This window comes from Pan paniscus, chromosome 16, assembly GCF_029289425.2.
Source record: "Pan paniscus chromosome 16, NHGRI_mPanPan1-v2.0_pri, whole genome shotgun sequence".
Lineage (NCBI taxonomy): Eukaryota > Metazoa > Chordata > Mammalia > Primates > Hominidae > Pan > Pan paniscus.
This window is the reverse complement of record NC_073265.2, coordinates 90,110,423-90,133,154: the sequence shown is the minus strand read 5'-3', so window position 1 is coordinate 90,133,154 and position 22,732 is coordinate 90,110,423. Positions and strand designations below refer to the sequence as shown.

At 43.2% G+C, this 22,732-nt stretch overlaps 1 protein-coding gene across 8 annotated transcripts in view; it reads left to right on the top strand.

Annotated features, from left to right (window-relative positions):
• The window catches only part of CERS3 (ceramide synthase 3), a 146,464-nt gene that overhangs the window by 6,673 nt on the left and 117,059 nt on the right, over positions 1–22,732 (top strand). For all 8 annotated transcript variants that reach the window (XM_055098249.3, XM_055098254.3, XM_055098251.3 and 5 more), the window contains 2 exons: positions 11,084–11,342; positions 18,435–18,528. The gene's annotated coding sequence lies outside the window, so the exon portion shown is untranslated. The remainder of the gene's footprint in view (positions 1–11,083; positions 11,343–18,434; positions 18,529–22,732) is intronic.

Sequence of the window (22,732 nt, the reverse complement as noted above, 5' to 3'; positions counted from 1 at the left end):
GGATTGAACTTCAGAGGGTGGTTTAGGAAATAGATAATCCTAGAAGTTTAGATTTAATGTAATCGGCATAAAGAAGCCATAGTTCTGGAGCAAGAAAGTAATTTGATGGGGGCTGTGTTTTGAGATTACTTGGTAATAGCAAGCAGGAGGACAGCTCCCCCTCAGGACCAGAAAGGGAAGGGAAACAGCCTCCTAGGACTGGAATCTCAGCACCACTTTCAGTCTCACTGATGGCCAGCTCTCCTGGTATGCTTTGATGGCACAGAAGCAACTGATAAGGGGAAATGCATTCGGTTTTGATCTTCCCCTTGAGAGGGTCTGGAAATGATCAAAGAGTGACCAAGCCTACCTGATATGGTTAATCTTTGTGTCCCCACCCAAATCTCATCTTAAATTATAATCCCCATAATCCACATGTGTCGAGGGAAAGACCAGGTAGAAGTAACTGAATCATGCTCTTCTTTCCCCCATGCTCTTCTCATGATAGTGAGCAAGTTCTCCTGAGATCTGATGGTTTTATAAGGGGTTCTTCTCCACTTCACTCAGCACTTTTCTTCCCTGCTGCCTTGTGAAGAAAGTGCCTTCCTTCCTCTTCACCTTCCACCATGATTGTAAGTTTCCTGAGGCCTTCCCAGCCATGCCAAACTGTGAGTCAGTTAAACCACTTTCCTTTATGAATTACCCAGTCTTGAGCAGTTCTTTATAACAGTATGAAAATGGACTAATACAGTACATTAGTACTGCAGAGAGTGGGGTGCTGCTATAAAGGTACACAAAAATGTGGAAGCAACTTTGGAACTAGGTAGCAGGCAGGGGTTGGAACACTTTGGAGGGCTCAGAAGACAGGAGGATGTGGGAAAGTTTGGAACATTTCAGAGACTTGTTGAATGGCTTTAATAAAAATGCTAATAGTGATATGGACAATAAAGTCCAGGCTGAGATGGTCTCAGATGGAGATAAGGAACTTCTTGGGAACTGGAATAAAGTTGACTCTTGCTATGCTTTGGCAAAGAGGCTGGTGGCATTTTTCCCCTGCCCTAGAGATCTGTGGAACTTTGAACTTGAGAGAGATGATTTAGGGTATCTAGTGGAAGAAATTTCTCAAAAGTAAAGTGTTCAAGAGGTGACTTGGGTGCTCTTAAAGGCATTCAGTTTTACGCATTCACAAAGAGATGGTTTGGAATTGGAACTTATGTTTAAAAGAATTGCAGAGCATACAGGCTCAAAATTTGCAGCTTGATGATTCAATGGAAAAGAAAACCTATTTTCTGAGGCGATATTCAAGCTGGCTGCAGAAATTTGCATAAGTAACAAGGAACCAAACATTCATCACCAAGACAATGGGGAAAATGTCTCCAGGGCATGTCAGGGGTCTTAACAGCAGCTCCTCCAATTATAAGCCCAGAGGCCTAGGAGGAAAAAATGGTTTTGTGGGCTCGGCCCAGGGCCTGGCTGCTTCGTGCAGTCTCAGGACTTGGTGCCCTGCATGCCAGCCATGGTTAAAAGGGACCAATATAGAGCCCAGGCCATTGCTTCAGAGGGTGCAAGCCCAAAGTCTTGTAAGTTTACATGTGGTGTTGGGGCTACAGGTGCACAGAAGTCAAGAATCAAGGTTTAGGAACCTCTGCCTAGATTTCCGAGGATGTATAGAAATGCCTGGATGTCTAGGCAGAAATTTGCTGCAGGAGTAGAGCCCTCATGGAGTACCTCTGCTAGGGCAGTGCAGAAGAGAAATGTGGGGTCAGAGTCCCCACACAGAATTCCCACTGGGGCATTGCCTAGTGGAGCTGTGAGAAGAGGGCCACCATCCTCCAGACCCCATAATGGTAGATCCATTGGCAGCTTGCACTGTGCTCCTGGAAAAGCCACAAACACTCAATGCCAGCCTGTGAAAACAGCTGGGAGCAGGGCTGTACCCTGCAAAGCCACAGGGACAGAGCTGGCCAAAATGACAGGAAACCACCTCTTGCATCAGTGTGACCTGGATGTGAGACATGGAGTCAAAGGAGGTTATTTTGGAACTTTAAGATTTAACTGCCCTGCTGAATGTCCAACTTGCATAGGGCCTGTAGTCCCTTTGTTTTGGCCAATTTCACCCATTTTGAATGGGTGTGTTTACCCAATGCCTGTACCACCATTGTATCTAGGAAGTAACTAACTTGCTTTTGATTTTACAGGCTCATAGATGGAAGGGACTTGCCTTGTCTCAGATGGAACTTTGGACTTGGACTTTTGGGTTAATGCTGGAATGAATTAAGACTTTGGGGAACTATTGAGAAGACATGATTGGTTTTGAAATGTGAAAGGGACATGAGATTTGGGAGGGGCCATGGGCAGATGATACGGTTTGGTTGTCCCACCCAAATCTCATCTTGAATTGTAATTTCCATAATCCTCACATGTCCATGGAGAGACCAGATGGAAGTAATTGAATCATGAGGGCAGTTTCCCCCATGTTGTTCATGTGATAGTGAAGGAGTTCTCCTGAGATCTGATGGTTTCATAAGGCGCTCTTCCCCACTTCGCTTGGCACTTCTCCTTTCTGCTGCCTTGCTTCCTCTTCACCTTTTGCCATGGCTGTAAGTCTCCTGAGGCCTCCCCAGTCATGCTGAACTGTGAGTCAGTTAAACCTCTTTGCTTTATAAATTACCCAGTCTCAAGCAGTTCTTTATAGCAGTATGAAAATGGACTAATACACTGCCAAACAGCCACAATGCTACACATGCTCACTTCAACCTCAAGCTTGGTCTACATTTCTCTAATGCCCTCTGGAACAACCAAATCTTTTGTTAATGAGAAGGCAGACAGTGTGAGTGTCTTTTTCTTGGGAATGGGTCATAGTTGGCTGACATTACAAACCTTAGCCTAGCTTGTGTTTTTCACAAGGCACCCCCTTGTGCTTTTTCAAAAATCCCACTAGAGAATTCACAGGCTGAAGAGAGGGTACCCCTTCTTGAGTGTCCTAGGTTTCCCAAGTAGTTCTCCCAGTTCTGTGTTAGCAAGTGGCAGGGTAGGATATGGGATAGGTGGTAGAATAGGAGGAAGAGGGAAAAGCTAGGTCATAATCTCCTTAAGATCAGGGACATTGCCTTCATCTTTGTATTTCAAGCACCTTGTGCAATACATGTGTCAGATGAATGATGGCTAGGTGAATAAGAAGCATTTTGTTTCCTCATTGTCCTGTTCAGATATGACATGGTATCAACAGCCCAGATATTATTCAGACACTCATCACCCTTTTACCTCCTTATTCCTCCTATCTGTTTAGTGGTGGTGCAACTCATATAAATATATTCAAAGCACATGGAACATTGACTGAGGTGCCCAGCCCAGTGTTCAGTAAAGGAATTGTGGATATTGAAGCTACTAAGTTCTATCTTCCAGACTAAGACAGTCATGGGATTGGTTATTTGGGAAGGTGGAAACTTTATCTGCCGACTTCTGTCCATTTCCTAATTTCATATTATGTAGTCTTAGCTCCTCATTTAAAATCCACAACTTAGGCCAGTCGTGGTGGCTCATGCCTGTCATCTCAGCACTTTGGGAGGCCAAGGTGAGCAGTTCATTTGAGCTTAGGAATTCGAGACCAGCCTGGGCAACATGGTGAAACCTTGTCTCTACAAAAAATGCAAAAACTAGCCAGGCATGGTGGCATGTGCCTGTCGTCCCAGCTACTTGGGAGGCTAAAGTAGGAGGATCCCTTGAGCCCAGGAGGTTGAGGTTGCAGTGAGCCATGATCACACTGATGCACTCCAGCCTGAGCAACAGAGCAAAACCCTGTCTCAAAAACAAGCATAAAAAACAAAATGCACAACTTATTACTTCATGGACGTGGGATATGAAATAGTAAATCTTGAGAGTCAATCTTCTCTGTGGTCTTAATTCGTGCTTACATATGAGCATAGGGATATCCCCACTTCCCGCGCACATATGAGCACAGGGATATCCCCACCTCCCGCGCACATATGAGCACAGGGATATCCCCACCTCCCGCGCACATATGAGCACAGGGATATCCCCACCTCCCGCGCGCATATGAGCACAGGGATATCCCCACCTCCCGCGCGCATATGAGCACAGGGATATCCCCACCTCCCGCGCGCATATGAGCACAGGGATATCCCCACCTCCCGCGCGCATATGAGCACAGGGATATCCCCACCTCCCGCGCGCATATGAGCACAGGGATATCCCCACCTCCCGCGCGCATATGAGCACAGGGATATCCCCACCTCCCGCGCGCATATGAGCACAGGGATATCCCCACCTCCCGCGCGCATATGAGCACAGGGATATCCCCACCTCCCGCGCGCATATGAGCACAGGGATATCCCCACCTCCCGCGCGCATATGAGCACAGGGATATCCCCACCTCCCGCGCGCATATGAGCACAGGGATATCCCCACCTCCCGCGCGCATATGAGCACAGGGATATCCCCACTTCACATGCACATATGGATACTTCTAATTCGTGCTTACATATGAGCATAGGGATATCCCCACTTCCCGTGCACATATGGATACTTCTAATCGTGCTTACATATGAGCATAGGATATCCCCACTTCCCGTGCACATATGGATACTTCTAATCGTGCTTATATATGAGCATAGGGATATCCCCACTTCCCGTGCACATATGGATACTTCTTTCTGCACTTGTGTGAACACTTTTGCTCATCTGTGTGAGTGTCTGCTTGTGTCTGTTTTGGCAGTCATGCTATATTTTAATTCTTGACATCCTTAGCTCCTTCAAAAGATGTGATGTGCCTGGCACATAGTATGAACCCAATAAATACTGGCTGAATGAGTTAATGACTGAACGCTATGTTCAGAGAACAGTAATGCCTGCAACTTGGAAACTTTACACAATCCTTGTACTCAAAATTTAAGTGGAGAAACTAAGTCTATATGCATAAAATAAAGTCTGTTACAAAGTAACATAAGAATAAAATAAAATTAATTAAATATACTATGGATGCCAAAATCTGAGATAGGTCTCAGTTAATTTAGAAAGTCTATTTTGTCAAAGTTGAGGACACACTTGCATGACACAGCCTCAGGAGGTCCTGAAGACATGTGCCCAAGGTGGTAGGGGCACAGCTTGGTCTTATACAATTTAGGGAGACATGAGACATCAACACATGTAAGATGTACATCGGTTCAGTCTGGAAAGGTGGAACAACTTGAGGTGTAGGTGGGACAATTTGAAGTGGGGAGGGGACTTCCAAGTCATAGGTCGATAAGAGACAAATTTCAGAGTTGTAAAAACATTGAATGAGTTAGTATATTGAAAAGCACTTAGAACAGTACCTGGCTCAGAGCAAGCACAGAGTGAATGTTAGCTGTGATTATGATTATGATTATGATGACTATAATTATTATTAGTATTGTGAAAGGAAAATAAATCTTGGGGCCCCAAAATCACTAAGCTAAAGGGAAAAAGAAACTGGAAATTGCTTAGGGTTTGCCCTAAGCAATTTGAGTTGCATTCTTTTGAGTTTCTGATTAGCCTCTCCAAATGAGGCCATCAGATGTGCATTTATCGCAGTGAGCAGAGGAGTGACTTTGAATAGAATGGGAGGCAGGTTTGCCCTAAGCGATTTCCAGTTTCTTTTCCCTTTAGCTTAGTGATTTTTGGGGCCCCAAGATTTATTTTCCTTTGACAATACTAATAATGTTATAGTCATCATAAGCATAATCACAGCTAACATTCACACTGTGCTTGCTCTGAGCCAGGTATTGTTCTAAGTGCTTTTCAATATATTAACTCATTCAATGTTTTTACAACTCTGTAAGTATCACTATTATTTTCCTCATTTTGCAGTTGAGAAACCTGAGGACTGAGAGGTTAAGTGACTTGTCTGGAGTCACACAGCTAAAAAGAATAAGGTCACATAGTGAGCACAAAATGGTATTGAGGGTTAGCAATGAATATTTTCTGGAGGAGGCAAGTTGAGTCATGTCCTGTCCCATCACTGACAGCCACACCTGTAACCAGGGGCTGTATGCACAAATGGCCATTACCCATCTGGCCAGCCCTCAGAGGGAGTGGTGAGCTGAGAGAGACAGTCGTGTTGAGAGCCTGCTCACATGGTGACATGGTCTGGCCTGCATACAGCACTGCAGCCTTCCCAGAGTACATGCTAATTAATTCTAAGACTCCTTTGCATGAAGTTCTCAGTATTGACTAAACTCTTCAAGGGAAAAATCTCCCTATTTCCCAGCAAACTCAGAGTAGAGCTGACCTCCTTCATGACACAGCATACTGACTTCAAGTTTTGAAAGAACCCAGTGGGCTGGTCATGGTGGCTCACGCCTGTAATCTCAGCACTTTGGGAGGCCGAGGCAGGTGAATCACGAGGTCAGGAGATCGAGACCATCCTGGCTAACACGGTGAAACCCTGTCTCTACTAAAAACACAAAAAAATTAGCTGGGGGTGGTAACACGTGCCTGTAATCCCAGCTACTTGGGGGGCTGAGGCAGGAGAATCGCTTCAACCCGGGAGGTGGAGGTTGCAGTGAGCTGAGATTGCGCCACTGCACTCCAGCCTGGGTGACAGAGCGAGACTCAATTAAAAAAAAAAAAAAAAAGAGAGAGAGGGAAGGAAGGAAGGAAAGAAGGAAATAAGGAACGAAAGAGAAAGAAAGAAAAGAAAAGAGAAAAGAAAAGAAAAGAACCCAATGAATTGGCCTTCAAAAAGTAACTACCTACTGTGGTAGAGAGGAAGAGACACAGTGGCAAATATATAGATACATAAATGTACTCTGTCAGTATCAAGTGTCAACTCTGTGCCAGGAACTGTTCTAACCCCTGGGGATTTAGCACTGAACACGGCAGACGAAAATTCCGTCCTCCTGAAGCTTACGTGGGGGAGAGGCAGATAAGAGATACAGTAAGTTAGAAGGTGACAGGTGACGTGGAGGAAAATGAAGCAGGAGAGGGGCTGGAGTTTGTAGGGAGGGAGGCCCCCAGGTGAGTCTGGATGCGGGAAAGCAGTTGTTCTCCCGACTAATTTGACAGCAGAGGGTCTTCTCCTCAGTTTTCTCACTTTCTCACCAAGTGGCCTCTCAGGTTATCCGGCAAAGAGACTTTCAACCCTGGGCCAGGGTGAGTGTGGAAGCGGAGTGGAGGGGGGAAGGGAAGATGAAGTTCAGGTCCTCTCATCCTATAATCCATGTGGGGATCCAGAGGAATCACTGTGGCAGGGAGGGGAGATGACTTTATGACAATAAGACATAGGCTTCACGTTTGAGCGGGGTAGGTATTGATCCAGGGATATGAAGATGGCTAAGCCATGTCCCTTGAGGATTCCCAGCGTCGTGGGGAACCACTTGTGAAGACATTTGCTTCTTTCATTTTACCCAACAGGAGTTTTCCACACACTTCTTTAAAGAATGCAGTTTGATCTTACTCTGCCGCCCCGTCTGGAGTGTATTGGGCCGATTACGGCTCACTGCAACCTTGACTTCCCAGGCTCAGGTGATCCTCCCACCTCAGCCTTCCAAGTAGCTGGGATCACAGCTACCATACCCAGCTATTTTTTTTTTTTTCTTGTAGAGACAGGATTTTGCCATGTTGCCCAGTCTGGTCTTGAACTCTTAGACGCAAGCAATCCTCCTGTGTTGGCCTCCCGAAGTGCTGGGATTACAGGCATGAGCCATCGCACCTGGCAGTTTGGTAGCATTTTGACTTAAATTTCTGTCTGTGGACAAATAGCATTTGAAACATCTATGAAAATGATAAGATAAAACATGAGAAGAAAACAGTTTGCTGATAGTAAAAGCTCAAAAATTTTGCCGGTTAGGTTAAGAACAATAGGGCAAAAACTGTATTTGTTAAGTTTCTTGGAAGGGATTCCTTCCTTTGAGGGAAAAGCCTGTTGATTCTTACATTTTCTTCTCTACGAAATTAGGTTAAGGATAGGCTGAAAGCATAAAATGCAACTTAGAAGTTGCCCGCTTCCCCTTCTTCCCCATCTACACCCATGCAACTGTGGGACCTCTGCCCTTGGCTGGGAGAGCTTTTGGCACTGTGTCTTGCTGCTGGAGCCCAGACTCAATTTTCCTGCATCCGGCTTACTGTGTTTTCCTCTTCTAGTTCCTAAGTGGCCCTCCAGAACCTTGACTGGGTTTGTCTCTGGTCTACACTGCTCCTATCCTTCTCCTTCCCAATTTACTAGGTGAAAGGCACCCGGTACCCGCTTTGTAATGCACCCCTACTGCTCCCAACAACACCTCTCCACTGTCATGCTTAATTGTCTACATTTCATTTGTCAGAGGTCCGACGCTCACTTTTTAAAATGCAATGAATCATTAACATGCTAATAAGTGATTTAATATCTATTAATGAGGATTCACAATATAAAACTGATTTAATGTCTCAACTCACTGCTTCCATTTTCTCATAAAAGGAAACAGCTAAGTACTACCTAGGAGAAATGATACCCACGTGCATGCATCTTGCTCTTTCCTTTAATGCTTCCTGGGGTTCTATCTTTTCTCTTAGCAATGCACTGATACATTTATGGTGAGGCACAAGTAAGAAAGAGAAGAAAAAAGGAATCACCTTAGGAATCCTTGAGATAACCATATTTGCTTTTGTTTTCAACTCCACACACAGCCTATTTCCTGCCCTGGGTTATTTTCCTCAGAGGAGCTGTGGAGATGACTAGACTTACACATAGGTCCACAGCTCCCACAAAGTCTTCACCAGCAAACCCTCCGGGTTCCTCACTCCCACAGCTCCCACAAAGTCTTCACCAGCAAACCCTCCGAGTTCCTCACTCCCATTCCTCTAGCACAAGTTGTGCAATAGCCTCATTTTTACATCTTGCCCCTGAAGAAGGGGGAAGAATTACACCTTGACAGTGACTCAAAAAAGACAGCAGATGCTGACGGGGTTCTTTTGATTAACAGGAGTTATAGAACTATGTCTAAATAGTTCCGATTTGATTTGAACATTATATTTTATCAGCAAATAACATGTGTTTCATCGTAGAAGTAACTAAAACAAAGCATGAAAACATGTGGTTCTACAATGTTGGTTTTTTTGTTTTTTGTTTTTTGTTTTTTTGAGACAGGAGTCTCACTCTGTCACCCAGGCTGGAGTGCAGTGGAGTGATCTTGGCTCATTGTAACCTCTGTCTCCTGGGTTCAAGGAATTCTCCTGCCGCAGCCTCCCGAGTAGCTGGGATTACAGGCACCCACCACCATGCCCAGCTCATTTTTTGTATTTTTAATAGAGATAGGGTTTCACCACGTTGGCCAGGCTGGTCTCAAACTCCTGACCTCAAGGGATCCTCCCACCTCGGCCTCCCAAAGTGCTGGGATTACAGGTGTGAGCCACTGTTCCCAGCCTTGTTCCCCAATATTCTTTTGGCTTGTTTAATTCTGAGAAAGAGAGTCCAAAATAGGGTTCAGGACATTCTTTTCCCGAGATATCCCCGGAGTGAAAATGAGTGTTGGATGATCACTATTTTGGGTACTAATTGTTTGACCAGTATTGAACAGCTGAGCTCCAGGGGTAGAAAGAGATCTAAGGCTTGTCCAGTGAGGATTCCCAAAGTAGTGGGGAAGCAGATACAAAAATCAGTTAAGTTGTGATAGAGTAGTAGGTGTTGCAATAAAGGTATACCCACAGAACAGAGAGGGCCGAGGCTAGGGAAGCTTGAGCAGGATTCAGACTTTCATTAGGCACAGAGGCGAGAGAGCAGCTCATGGCAAGGGCCCAGAAGCTGCCCACTGTTGTGTCTGGAATCTAGTGGCAAAGGGCAAAAGGAAGTCCTGGAGCAGCAGGTTGCGAGCAGGCCATTGTGCCAAGGAGTCTGGTCTTGATCCTATAGGTAGAAGGTGGCTGGTAGAGTTTAATCAGCAGAAGAAAAAGAAATGAGAATGGGAATATGAGTTAGGTGACAATTGGATGAAGATGGAAGCCTCATGTCAGGAAACCAATTCTGCAGTGGTCTCCTGGCAGAAGATGAGGCAGACCTGAACTGAGCCTACCTCAGTTAGTGGCCAGTCTGCTTTAAATTCAACCCTTCTGCCAGATGGTTTTAAAAATGTATGAGCCCATTACTGAAAAACAGAATGTCTTCGAAGAGAAAGGCAGACCAGGAAGCCCTGAGTGAGAAGTACCCAGTGAAAGGAAGGGCCTTTATCAATCCTCTCTCTTTGAACTAAATTCATTAGTGAAATCTGAGAAACTTTGGAGCTTCAATGAATTTGAAACTGGTGTTTCCCTTTATCTGCATCTAGTCCATTTTTAATTTGCGGTCATCTATTAGCTGATGAAAAAAGAAAAATGTCTTTCAGCAGTTGAAGACAGCTAATGAGAATCAGGCTCTCAGTGTGGGCGGTACTGCTGATGTTTGGTTTGTGAGAGATACAGGAATCAACTTGTTGAAGCTCTCTACTTGTCAGAGCACCTTTAAATAATCCAAGCCCAGAGTTGTTTCATCTTCAGGCAAGAGAAAGTGAAAATGGCTTCAAAGGTACAATATCTCAAATAAACACTACAAAATGCATCCACACTTGCCTTTGAAATTGTAGTGGTTCAAGCACACAGAGACAAGCAACAATGTTTATTTCCTGATACTAATGAGCTTGTCTGTCTTTGTCTATGATGATTGTTCTTAGAGACAAACAAATAAAAATGCGAATTATATCTGACTGTTCTAAGAAGAAAAGATTGCCAGACTATTGTATTTTTTGGCAGTTATATGCTTCAAAAAACTGATCGTTTTCTCAATTCCTAGGAAGCGGGCAGAGAAATCACATTCCTGTGGACCAATGCTCCTTAGTGGATGGGTTTTGTGGCATGGTGGTGATTTAGTTAGCAAGAAGCCCTGCCTGTTTTCTGGAGAGTACCATACTTGTCGAACCAGCTCCTAGGACAGTGCAGGGTTGTGACTGGTGTTTTGGGGTTCTCTCTGCGCATAAGCCCTTTCCTTTTAATACAAACAGCAAGATCATCCTGTTCAGCAGTTGACAGATGACTGTGTGCACCAAAAGGCAACAACGATGAGGCAACTGATGCATTTGTAACTCAATGTCTCACTGAATTCCAGCTTTCTTTTCTCAAGGTGGTGAAACAGGAAGCAACATCCCATCAGGAAGAACCCGAGGGTGCCATCCAGCAGCTTCGCCTCACGTCACTGACTACCCTCAGTCAGAAATCTTGACTCGCAACTTTGGAGGGTGGGTCTCTGAAGGAATTTCAGGTCTTACACAGAGATGAGTTGTGCTGCTCTCTGAGAACGAAGCTGGTTGGAACGCTGGAAGCTGCTCTCTGACTGCACTTCACAAGCAAGGGGCACTTTTGTGGACTGACATTTCAGCAAGGTAGGCGCCATCCCATGGATGTGGTTAGTATTTGAGGACTTTCAAAACCAAGGTGGCCGTGATTCCGCGTGTGAGCTTGTGTGTGTATGTGTGCCTGGGTGCGTGACAGAGAGAGGGAGAGGAGACAGAGATGGGGGGAGAGGCGGACAAATGAAGAAATGTTCATTTTTGGTCTGATGTTTGGGAGACGTACAGAAAAGACAGACTTGGGGCCCTTTGCTTTGTAGAGTTTTGCTTGGAAGTGTTTAGTAGTAGAGGGTAAATGTCGAGTCCAAACTTCCACTCCTGACCTGCATTGCTCTCGGGCGAGTTTAAACTGATTCATTGAGGGTTAGGAAGAAAGGTCTGGGCAGTGAAATCACACACGGCTGAATGCTCAGCATAGCTTGGTTTATCAGGAAAGCCCTGAATCCAGGTGGAATGAAAGGGGTGAGCACAGATCTTTGCCAGGTGGCAAAGGCCATTTCAGACCATCCCAGAGTGCCTTAAGCTGAGAACAAGGTGGGACTTGCTCACCCCACAGTGGCAAGCCTTCCTAAGCTGCTTCTGTCTTGAGAGACGTAGTGCTCAGTGTCATGCCAGGAGAAATTAGCTGTTCAGTTCTAAGGCTGCCAGTCTCATGCAGAAAAGTGAAACAAAATCAAACTACTTTTTCTGATCTAAGCAAATGTTTAGCAAGAATGTTCTGTTAAGCATTTTTATTTTTTTGAAACCTTTACACAAAACAAGGGAAATAAAGCTTTAGGGCTGACCAGATAATGAATTTTAATTTATTCATTAACCCACAATGTTCAAGTGCCTTCTCTACCATAAGTGAGTGTTTGACTTTAAACTTCACATTTTCATTGCCTTCCCCCCTACAAGCCTTTTGTTTTTCTTAAAAGGGGTTTCCATTTATAATTTCTTCAGTAGAATTTCTGGATAAAGAGACAAGTTCTTTAAAGAGAAAATATGTATATGTTCAAAAGGTAATAATTATGTGGCCCTCTCATTCACAATATTTCTGCCTTTTTCTAAAATATCAATCAAATTGATTTACATAAGTCTGAAGATCATTCTGGGCTAATACTAATCTACATTTACTAAGTCCTTGCTGTGTGTACGTGCATTTTCCCCTTTAGGGCTCATGATACGCCACTTTCAGACGAGGAATTGAGGCTTAGTGAGATTTACAGTGGTACAGTAGGGATGTGAGAAAGCCACAGCTTTATTGCATTTCTGCACACTAAGATATATGATTTCAGCTCATTCTATATTCCCATTCTATTCCATTAACCCCCTACAGGGTCCTTGTGTGGAGGGATTCCTGAAGCTATGATAATATTCAAATACTCGAACTTGGTGTCTTATAACAAAAGGCCAAAATCAATCAATCAATCTATCACCTGCTTCTGCTGTTGGAGGAAGGCTTGGTGTGGTGGACAGAACATTGACTAGAAAGACAGATCAAAATTCAAATTCCTGCATCCTGCTTACTAACTGTGACCCTGGCAAGTCACTGAAATTCCTTTTTTATTTTTTTGAGATGGAGTCTTGCTCTGTCACTGAGGCTGCAGTGCAGTGGCATGATCTTGGCTCTCTGAAACCTCTGCCTCGTGGGTTCAAGCGATTCTCGTGCCTCAGCCTCCCAAGTAGCTGGGAGTATAGGCATGTGACACCACACCTAGCTAATTTTTTTGTAGTTTTAGTAGAGATGGGGGTTTCGCCATGTTGGTCAGTCTAGTCTCGATCTCCTGGCCTCAAGTGATCTGCCCACCTCAGCCTCCCAATGTACTAGGATTCCAGGCATAACCCACCACACCTGGCCTCAGTGCAGTTCTTCAAATCTCAGTTTCCTTATTTATAAAATAATTATTATAACATCCATCAAACGAGGTTGTTTATTATAAGACATAAAAAGGCAGGGTATGTCAAATGCCTTCCATAGGACCTGACAGAGGGTAGGCCCTTGGTAAACAGTATTCATTTCTCCATTTTGCAGTGATTTCTTCATGCTCTTGACATGTTGGATCCTGTTCTAGGATTGGGGGTATCACCAGTGAACAAAGTAGACAAGTCCCTGCCCTCACGGAGTTGCCTTTCCACTGGTACTTGTTCCTTATATCCTAGTGTACTTTCTTGGAAAATCACTTTGTGATTATCTTTCTTTGTGGAGCTGATCCAGCTTTCAAACAGCCTCTTAAAGTAATGAATGTCCTATGCCAAAAGTCCCCCAAAGCATAGTAAAATCAAGCAAAAAGCAAGAACGTCAGATACTTCTTTTTCAAAAGTCAGTTTGTTGTGGTAGGCCAGGAAAGTTGTTTTTACACACACACACACACACACACACACACACACACACACACACACACACACACACACAGTTTATGTAGGTTTTCCCTGGCCTCCACACCACAGCAGAAGCACTGCCAGGAGCTGGCAGAGTGCTCATGGGAGGAGGGTGCTGGGCTGGCTCCAAGGGAGCTCCCTCCGCTCACAGAGCACGGAGTGTATCGTGGCAACTGTTCATTTATCTTGGGCCCCAAGCCATCCACACAAGAAGCTTGGACTTTCCAAGCTCTCCCCAACACGAATTTATGGGATGCGATGCAAAGATTGACCTGCGGGTGTACACCTTTATAAGGATGGATTTGGGACAAAAACGATTGACTTACGTTTTGGCAAAAAGCCTGCAGTCAAGTTCATCAAGTAGGCCAGCTGGCATCAAGAATGGTGTTTTGGCAATCTATCTCTATGTTTGAATCCGGAGAAACTGCAGATCATAGCAGAGAGATAGCAGAGGGGAACACAGAGAAGCTCTCTCTGGAATCAGATGCAGGTAGATTCTTCTTTCTCCTGGAAACACCTCAACACACAATACAACGATCTAATTGATCTTATACAGCCCGAGTTTATGGTTTTATTTACTGGATGGACCCAGGATGATTGAAGAAATCCTTGTGCCAACCCTAGACAGACCAGACAGTTGGCAATATGAAAGAAGGCATTCTAAAGTAGTGGGACTTACTTTCCTAAGTCCTGTGCAACAATCAAGCCCATCATTTTACAGCCACACTGTATGTGCTGCCTTAAGATTTGTCCTTGTAGCTGGAATTTACAATGATGAAAACATAAATGAAGCTAAAAGTCTAATTAAAATAAATAAATTAGGGCTTACGTATAAAAACCCCAATTGGCAAGTGAACGGAGAGATTAAGAATCTTTGACCTTGTAACAAAACTGTAACAGCCACAGTTCTCCACAGGGCTTTCTGTTGATGGTGGACAGATGTTCAATTGTAAATGGGCTTCAGTTAGATCACTTCCAAAGGTTGTTATTATCATAATTTCAAGGCTGAGAATTTCCATTAATAAATAGAAAATAGCTCTGATAAGAAGGAGATTTGGCTTGGATGTCCATGAAGCAAATTTTACCTTTCCCAAATATGAGAATTTAAAATTTCTTCATCTGTGAGTATCTTCCTGCTACTTAAATATAAAATTAAAGGATTCTGGTTATTTATTTTTTTGGCCTACCTGGCCACTGGAAAATCTGTGGAGACGATTTGCGCTGGTGGTGGATTATATGTTTCAATCTAATGGAAAGTTTCCTCTTTATTGTTTTCTGAGTTAAATCTTTAGGAAATACCAGGAAACTAAGATATTTAACCAAAATTCCCAAATCTGTCTGCTCAGGATTGGTAAACACACACTCACATTCATACACATGTGTGTATGTGCATAATATGAAAACACAACCAAAAGATGCATACATTTCTCATTAATGGAAAAAGTGTAAAATTCACAGGTAAGGCATACATTTAGGTTATTTGAAGAGGTAAAATATTAAGGAGCTTGAAACCACTTTTACTTACTATATTCAGGTTCTAAGATGAAGTACTTAGTGAAGAAAAATCATATGTGATAATCCATTTAATTCTCTGCTGGGATAAGGTCTATTTGTTTTATTTTGATTTCTTTGCCAGACATATTTTACTGGATAGTCAATAAATACTTGTTGATTAGATTGACCCTGACACAGGCTGAACAATAAACTAATCATTTCAAAATTTAAGCAAAAAAATTCTGAAAACATTTTCTTCAATAATGAAGATTACTTGACATCATTTAATAACTAACTTGGCTTCAATTTCTTCCCCTCAAAGTTTGTTTTCTTGTTTGACATATGATTAAAAACTTTAAAAGCATACAATATGCTGATGCTGAACAAATGTCAAATTCTGCAGATTAGCAATTTTCATTTGTAATGTTCACATCAGAGGATCATTACTATATTCCACTTTGGGTCAAAGTTACAGGGTTTCATAATGAGCTATTCCTATCCCATTAGCTGTAACTTGCTTTACCTGGCTTGATTCCAACAGAGATCCGCCTTATGTGGAATTCTGGACTATAACTAATTGTGTAAGAGTAAAACTTCAGAGCTTTTCTAGATGATGACTATAAAATTGTATGCAACTTGAATTTTCCTAAGTGATTGTTGTGTAGATTACACTATTGCAGTGATTTTCAAACGTTTTTAACCATTACTGTTAGTAAGAAATACTTTTCAGATCTCAACTTAGGACATATATACACACACAATTCTGAAATAATAGTTTCATAAAACAATACTTATAGGTATTGATGTTTTCTATTTCATTTCATTACACTCTACAGCATTTCTGGTCATAACCGACTAATTAATTTTGTGACCTACTGGTAGTGGTTCTCAATACTGTCTGAAAATTAAAATCAACTAGGGAACAATAGACCAATGGAATGGACTAAGATGCTAGAAAAAAAACCTCCACAAATTTGGACCTTTGATTTATGACAACATTGGCACTACAGGAAAGGACAGACATTTGAATGTCCATGTACAAATAAATGAGTCTTGATTCTCATCTTAAAATTCATACAGCTCTAAGTATTAATCTCGATGTGACAGGTAAAACAATATAACTTCTAGATCTTCACTGTCCAATATGGCAGTTGCTAGCCACATGTGGCTATTGAGTACCTGAAATACTAGAAAATTTAAAATTACATATGTTACTCCCAGTTTTCTTCCTACTGAACAGCATTGTTCTAGATGACAAAACAGAATATATGTATGACCTTGGGTAGACAGTGATTTCTTTTTTTTTTTTTTTTTTTTTTGAGATGGAGTCTTGCTCTGTTGCCCAGGCTGGAGTGCAGTGGTGCAATCTCCGCTCACTGCAAGCTCCGCCTCCTAGGTTCATGCCATTCTCCTGCCTCAGCCTCCCAAGGAGCTGGGACTACAGGTGCCCACCACCATGCCTGGCTAATTTTTTGTATTTTTAGTAGAGACAGGGTTTCACCGTGTTAGCCAGGATGGTCGCAATCTCCTGACCTTGTGATCTGCTCACCTCGGCCTCCCAAAGTGCTGGGATTACAGGTGTGAGCCACTACACTTGGCGATTTCTTAAACAAGATACAATAAGTACTAACATGATGAAAAAGATCTGTAAATTGGTTATGTTAAAAATAAGAACTTCTGTTTCTCAAAGCATACCACTAAAAGAGTAAAAGACAAACTGCAGGAGAGGAGACATTTGCCATGCAAATAACATGTAAGGAGTCATGCATATAACATGACTTGTTATGCATGTAACAAACAAGGAGTCCTATCCAAAACAGAAACAAGGCAATTTTGAAAGATAGACCACCACAACAGAAAAATGGGCAAGAGGTTTGAACAGGTACTTCACAAAAAAACATATTCAGACAGCCAAGAAACTTGAAACATACTCAACCTTGTTAGCTTTCTGGGGAATGCAGATTAAAACTGCAATGAAGTACCACTACACACCCACCAGAAAGGTGAAAATTTAAAAGACAGACAATAGAAATTTTGGCAAGGATATTAAACCACTGGAACTCTCATACGTCACTGGGAGGAGTGTAAATAGTCACAACAGCTTTGAAAAACTGTTCAGCAATATCTGTTAAACTGAATATACATATGCCTTATGACCTGGCATTTCCACTCCCAGGTATATGTTCTACAGAAATGCATTCACGTATTTACCTAAAACATGTTCAAGAATGTTCAAGAATGTTCATAAATGGCACCTTTAAGTGTTATAATCCCAAACTCAAAACAACCCATATTTCCATCGACAACAGAATGGGAACACAGATCGTGATATAGTGATATAGTCATGGGATGGAATATTAAAAGTCAACGAAAATGAGTTCGCTACTGTTACACGCAACAACATAGATGCATCTCAGTCCTAAAAGTTGAGTGAAAGAATCCAGATGCCAAGGAATGTGCTCAAAACAATCATATTTACATAAAGTTCAAGAACAGGCAACATGGATCCATGGTGGTGACAGGGAGAGGCATGAGGAAGAGTCTGGGGTGCTGGTCATATTCTTTTGTGCTTTGTTTCTTTACCATCTGTATGTTATACTTCAATAATTATATTACAGTAACAATACAGCAGTGACAATACTGATACCAGGACTGCACCTTCAGAGATCTTGGTTTAGTTGATCTGGTTAGGTAGAAAGCATGGTCAAAAAATCTCTCCCAAGGAATTCACATGTAGAACCAGGGTTGGGAACCAGTGCACTAATGGTTTACAACTGGTCCTTTGAAAACCCATGTGCTATGACAAACTGTAATTGTTACACCAGGCTGTGCTAGGCCCTTATTATCTCTGCTCAAGTTATACTGACTTGACGACATAATTCATATTGAGAAATGTTAGCAACATAAGGAGTCACAAAGTTAACTGCCCTAGAAAGCAGGTCAGGTGCCTGAAAACAGTTGGCCAGGTTGGTAAGCGTGTGTTCCATTTAAGGCCTGTGGCTCCAGTGATTCTTGCCGGTCTTCTGAGTTTCTGAGTGAAGCTGCAAATCTGGATTTCTATGTGCAAATTCTTGAATTTTCAGTGTTGGGTCAAATTGTTTCAAAGCCCCATGCACCAGTCCAAACTGATTGGTGGGCCCAAATTTGCCAGCACCAAGCTCTCCCGTTGGTTTGAAACTCTGACTTAAGTTTTAGACCTATTATAGAAGGACGCTTATGGGCACAGTTGTGTAATATATTAATTATGTTTCTCTTTTTCTGCTTCTTCAGGGATGTTGTGAAACAAAAGCTGACATTTATATATATATATATACATATACACAGTATTTGAGTTCCTCAGTAGAAAGCTATCATATATACTCAGGTAATTATCTTTATTTTATTTTATTTTACCTCTACTGTGTTTTCTTAACTATAATCTTGGGAAATTAACATCTGTGACTCAGAAGTTGATATCTGGCATTGTTTTGCATATTCTGGGGACAAGTGGAGTTTGGGCAAAGCCAGTACCATGCTATTCTCTATGAAATACTATAGATTTGTATTCTTTCCTTTTGAAAGCGGAGATGCAGGAGAAAGCTTCATGTGACAGCAGCAGGTAGCAAAGAGCCATCATGGGGTGGCATTTGCTGTCTGTGCTCTGGTCTTCCACCCCCATAACACCTGCTGTTCTGATGGGAAGGAAGGAAGAGCTGGCTGTGCTGGGCAGGTCTCTAGCTTCCAGCGTCTTACCTGTAAGGAGAAACTTTCAAAACCACATTCCTTCAAAATCATAAAATATGACCCCAAATGATAAAAAATCATCATTTGTATGAGGAAGAGTCATTCATGAAGCATGTTCGCAAATATTGACTTGATGAAAGGCAAAGTCAGGTAACGTAGAGGGGAGGAGTTGCACTTTTACCGTTAATGCCTAAATTTGAGTCTGGCTCTGTATCACCTTGAGCAGTCACTTTATCTCTCTAAACTTCATTGTTCACCTGCAAATTGGAAGCATGCATAATTATTATTGTTGTAAGGATTCAATGAGTGTGGGTGCAACATTGTAAGCTGTGGTATGTACAGTTGTTCGTTATAATTTTAATCATCTCATTTACTTTTTGTAACGGTCTGTGAAAAGCTGGTGTTGTTATTCCCAGTTTTGACCTGCAAGAACCAGATATTCATGCTGCTAGATGCCTGATCCCAGGTCTGTGCTCTCCCTGCACCAGCCATGCTTGCTCACACAGAGCTTCCCCTCCTCCCCACCCTGCTCACTCCTAGTAGGACAGTGGAGGGCTCAGGCAGAAGGGGCTCCCATCCAAGGCAACACTCTGCCTTGGGCCTGTCGTTTTCTACACCTTACCAAAAGTTTTGCTAAACAGCAAAGGCAGTTTATCACACATGTATTTTCCCAGCCTGCTTTTTAGTGAAGATGACAGTGGTGAAGAGGTAGCCTACTGGGAGGAAGAGAAGGAGGAAGCATTATAAGCCACGGAGTGAAGAAATACTTCCTGCTCACAAAGAAAGTGCTCGCTGTGAGAAGGAGCGGTTCAGCGGGGCCTTCAGGATTCACATGAGGACTTCTGTCTTGGTCATGCTACCAGCCCCTCTGGTGGCTACACAGCCCGAACAGATCTTTGGCTTCCAGAATTCACAGGACTTCTGGAGGTTCAGACCTATCCCAAGGCCCTGTGGACAGGCCTACCCCTAACATTTGCAGGACACAGGGCAAGAATACAAATGGAGGCACCAGCCCTCAGCTGGGCCCGGTCTTTCCTCCCAGCCTCACTTATGTCCTGCTCTGCTAGGAGCCTGATGGGCATGTGTGTGGCCAGTGCATGCTACGTCCCCTGCCTTCCCCTCCCCAAGTCTTCTTTGGGCCTTCTCCAGGCCTAGCATTATACTATGCTGTCACTTTTAAGAGGACAGACCTAGAAAGGGGCCCATGCAGGTCCTGGAAGTAGGCTCAGAGCTGCTCAGGCAGGGAATTCTAGGATCCTTGATCACCTAGCAAGTCTGGAAAGGGGGCATGGATGTGGGTGTACATGTCTCCGTGAACCTGTGGACTCCTCACCCAAGGGAGAAGTGAGGCCAGAGGAGGGCCAAAGGGGGTTCTTTTAAATTAAAGCCAGATGTAAGGGCGGGGCTGCTCCTGAGGATCAAGCACAGGGTCCTGGTACACAGCTGGCACTTAATCATACCTTTGACTGTTGTGTGACAGAGGGACAAAGGCCGAGCAATTTCAGAAGTGCTGTGGAATATCTAAGTATTGCTCTTCTTCCACCTCCACGCTCCATAAACATCGACCTAGCAGCATGGCAAAGGTTGGAGTGGCTGGGATTTCATAAGATGGCAGATGAGTGACATTCCCAACCCTGTGTACTAGCAGGAAGAGCAATTTACTGAGAAACAGCTTCACTGGGCTGGGAAGAGAAACAATCCAAGGCTCTCCCTCTCCCCAAACAAGAGGACATCACTGGGGCTCAGATGGGTGGTGTCTCTTGGTCTATTTTTAGAATCCATGTAGGTTTAGTGTCTTTCGTATGTACATTCCAGGGAGTAGCTGGTATATTTGAAGCTGAATATCATATGACCCTTCCGTTCACTTTTCTTCAGAACATTTCTTTCCTTTAGAGCAACCTAAAGACATCTATATTTAAATTTCATGAACATGAATAACATCGAGGAACTCTGAATCCCCTCACACAGCACCCGGAGCTGCTGCTGGAAGGTGGGGATGGGAGTGAAGGGGGTCAGAGTGGTCACTTCAACTCCAAGTCCACCTCCATCACTGTCTCATCTCCAGGGTTCTCCTCCACAAAATGTGGACGTGTGATTCACAGTAGCACTTTGGCCAAGTATATTTTTTGGTGGATTTTTTTTTTTTTTGAGATGGAGTCTCTCTCTGTCGCCCAGGCTGGAGTACAGTGACGCGATCTCAGCTCACTGCAACCTCCGCCTTCCGGGTTCAAGCGATTCTCCTGCCTCAGCATCCTGAGTAGCTGGGATCACAGATGTGCACCACCACGCCTGGCTAATTTTGTATTTTTAGTAGAGACGGTTTCACCATGTTGGTCAGGCTGGTCTCGTACTCCTAACCTGGTGATCTGCCCGCCTCGGCCTCCTAAAGTGCTGGGATTACAGGCATGAGCCACCACGCGCAGCCAGGTGGAATTTTTTAAAATAAAATATCCAATAAGTCTTACAGAAAGCATTTTAAAAAGAAGGCTTAGGAACACATTGACCCCAAATGAAGATCAATAGAGCAGAATCAGAAGATCACACTGGCACATGTTTGATCCCCCAGGGAAAAGGAGCTGATAATGTGGCTGGTGTGGTGTCGAGCTGGGAAATCCTATGTATGTTATAGCACAGTATCGCCTCACATTCACACCAGCTGATTTTCACTAATAGGCAGAGAGATGACGTGAAAATTGTGTAAATGCATATTGACAGAAATTTAAGGATACTCCTTTGAAAGAATGTGTATTTGAAAAGTCTGGAAATTTTTATTTTTAAATAGTATGTTACATTTTCAAACAATATGCCCAAGACTTTTTCTGCCAGACATCTTTGCAAGTGAAGTATCTCTAAATTCAGTCATAGATTTAATCATTAATCAAAAAAATTGAATAAATGAAATTTATTCTCTAATGTTCCAGGCACAGCAGATATCCTGTATGAGCCATGCTCTCTCTCTCTCTCTGTCCTTCTCTCTCTCTGTGTCCCTGTCTCTCTCTCTCACTCTCTGTGTGTGTCTCTCTCTGTCTCTCTCTTTGTCCCTCTCTCTGTCTCTCAGTCATTCTGTGTTTGTCTTTGTCTATCTCTCTGTCACCCCCTATCTATTTAAAATCGGGGTGTTATACATTTTTTTCTTTAAGAGGATTCTTGCATTAGACAGGGCTAGACAGAAAAGACTAGCCTTTTTCCAGTATAAGGTCTTACAATTTATTTTCTCTTGGTGAGTAGTTAGCAAGGGCTGGTGATCACTGACAGAGGGAGCAGCTGCTCTGGCCAGAGAGATGAATGACCCATCCCCATTTGCTCAAGGTAGAAAACAGTAACTATTCCAACAGGTGCCTAATCCCCCAGCCCAATGCCATTGGCCCTTGGCCAGAGATATTGCTCTAAATTTTCTTGTGATTTCGGAGTCTGAGAAGAAAGCAGTTGACACTATATTTGGGGATGTTTTTCTGCACTCCTTCACCATTTCCCTGCCTCTCCTGTAAGCACTCACACCCACTGCACCCCACTCTCCTCCAAGAACTAGGATCTTTGTCATCTTGTTCTTTTCCAAGGGGTGCTTTATCTTGCAGGGGCTGTAGGCTGTACAACAGGAAACCCTGCCTGCAAACATTACATAACAAACACATATTTTAAAATATTAAAATTTGGAGCTTGCTTCATCAGTGTACCTTAGTAACCCCAAATCCTTTCCTAAAAGTGACCCAGCTTCCTCTTTATCTGTGGGCAAGAGACAGATGTTCCATATTCCTTCTTGATCAAGGTCCTACTCTTTTTCATAAAATGATTCCTTTGGTGGCACTGCCCAAGCAAGTTTCCTGAGGTAAGAAATCCTGCTGTCA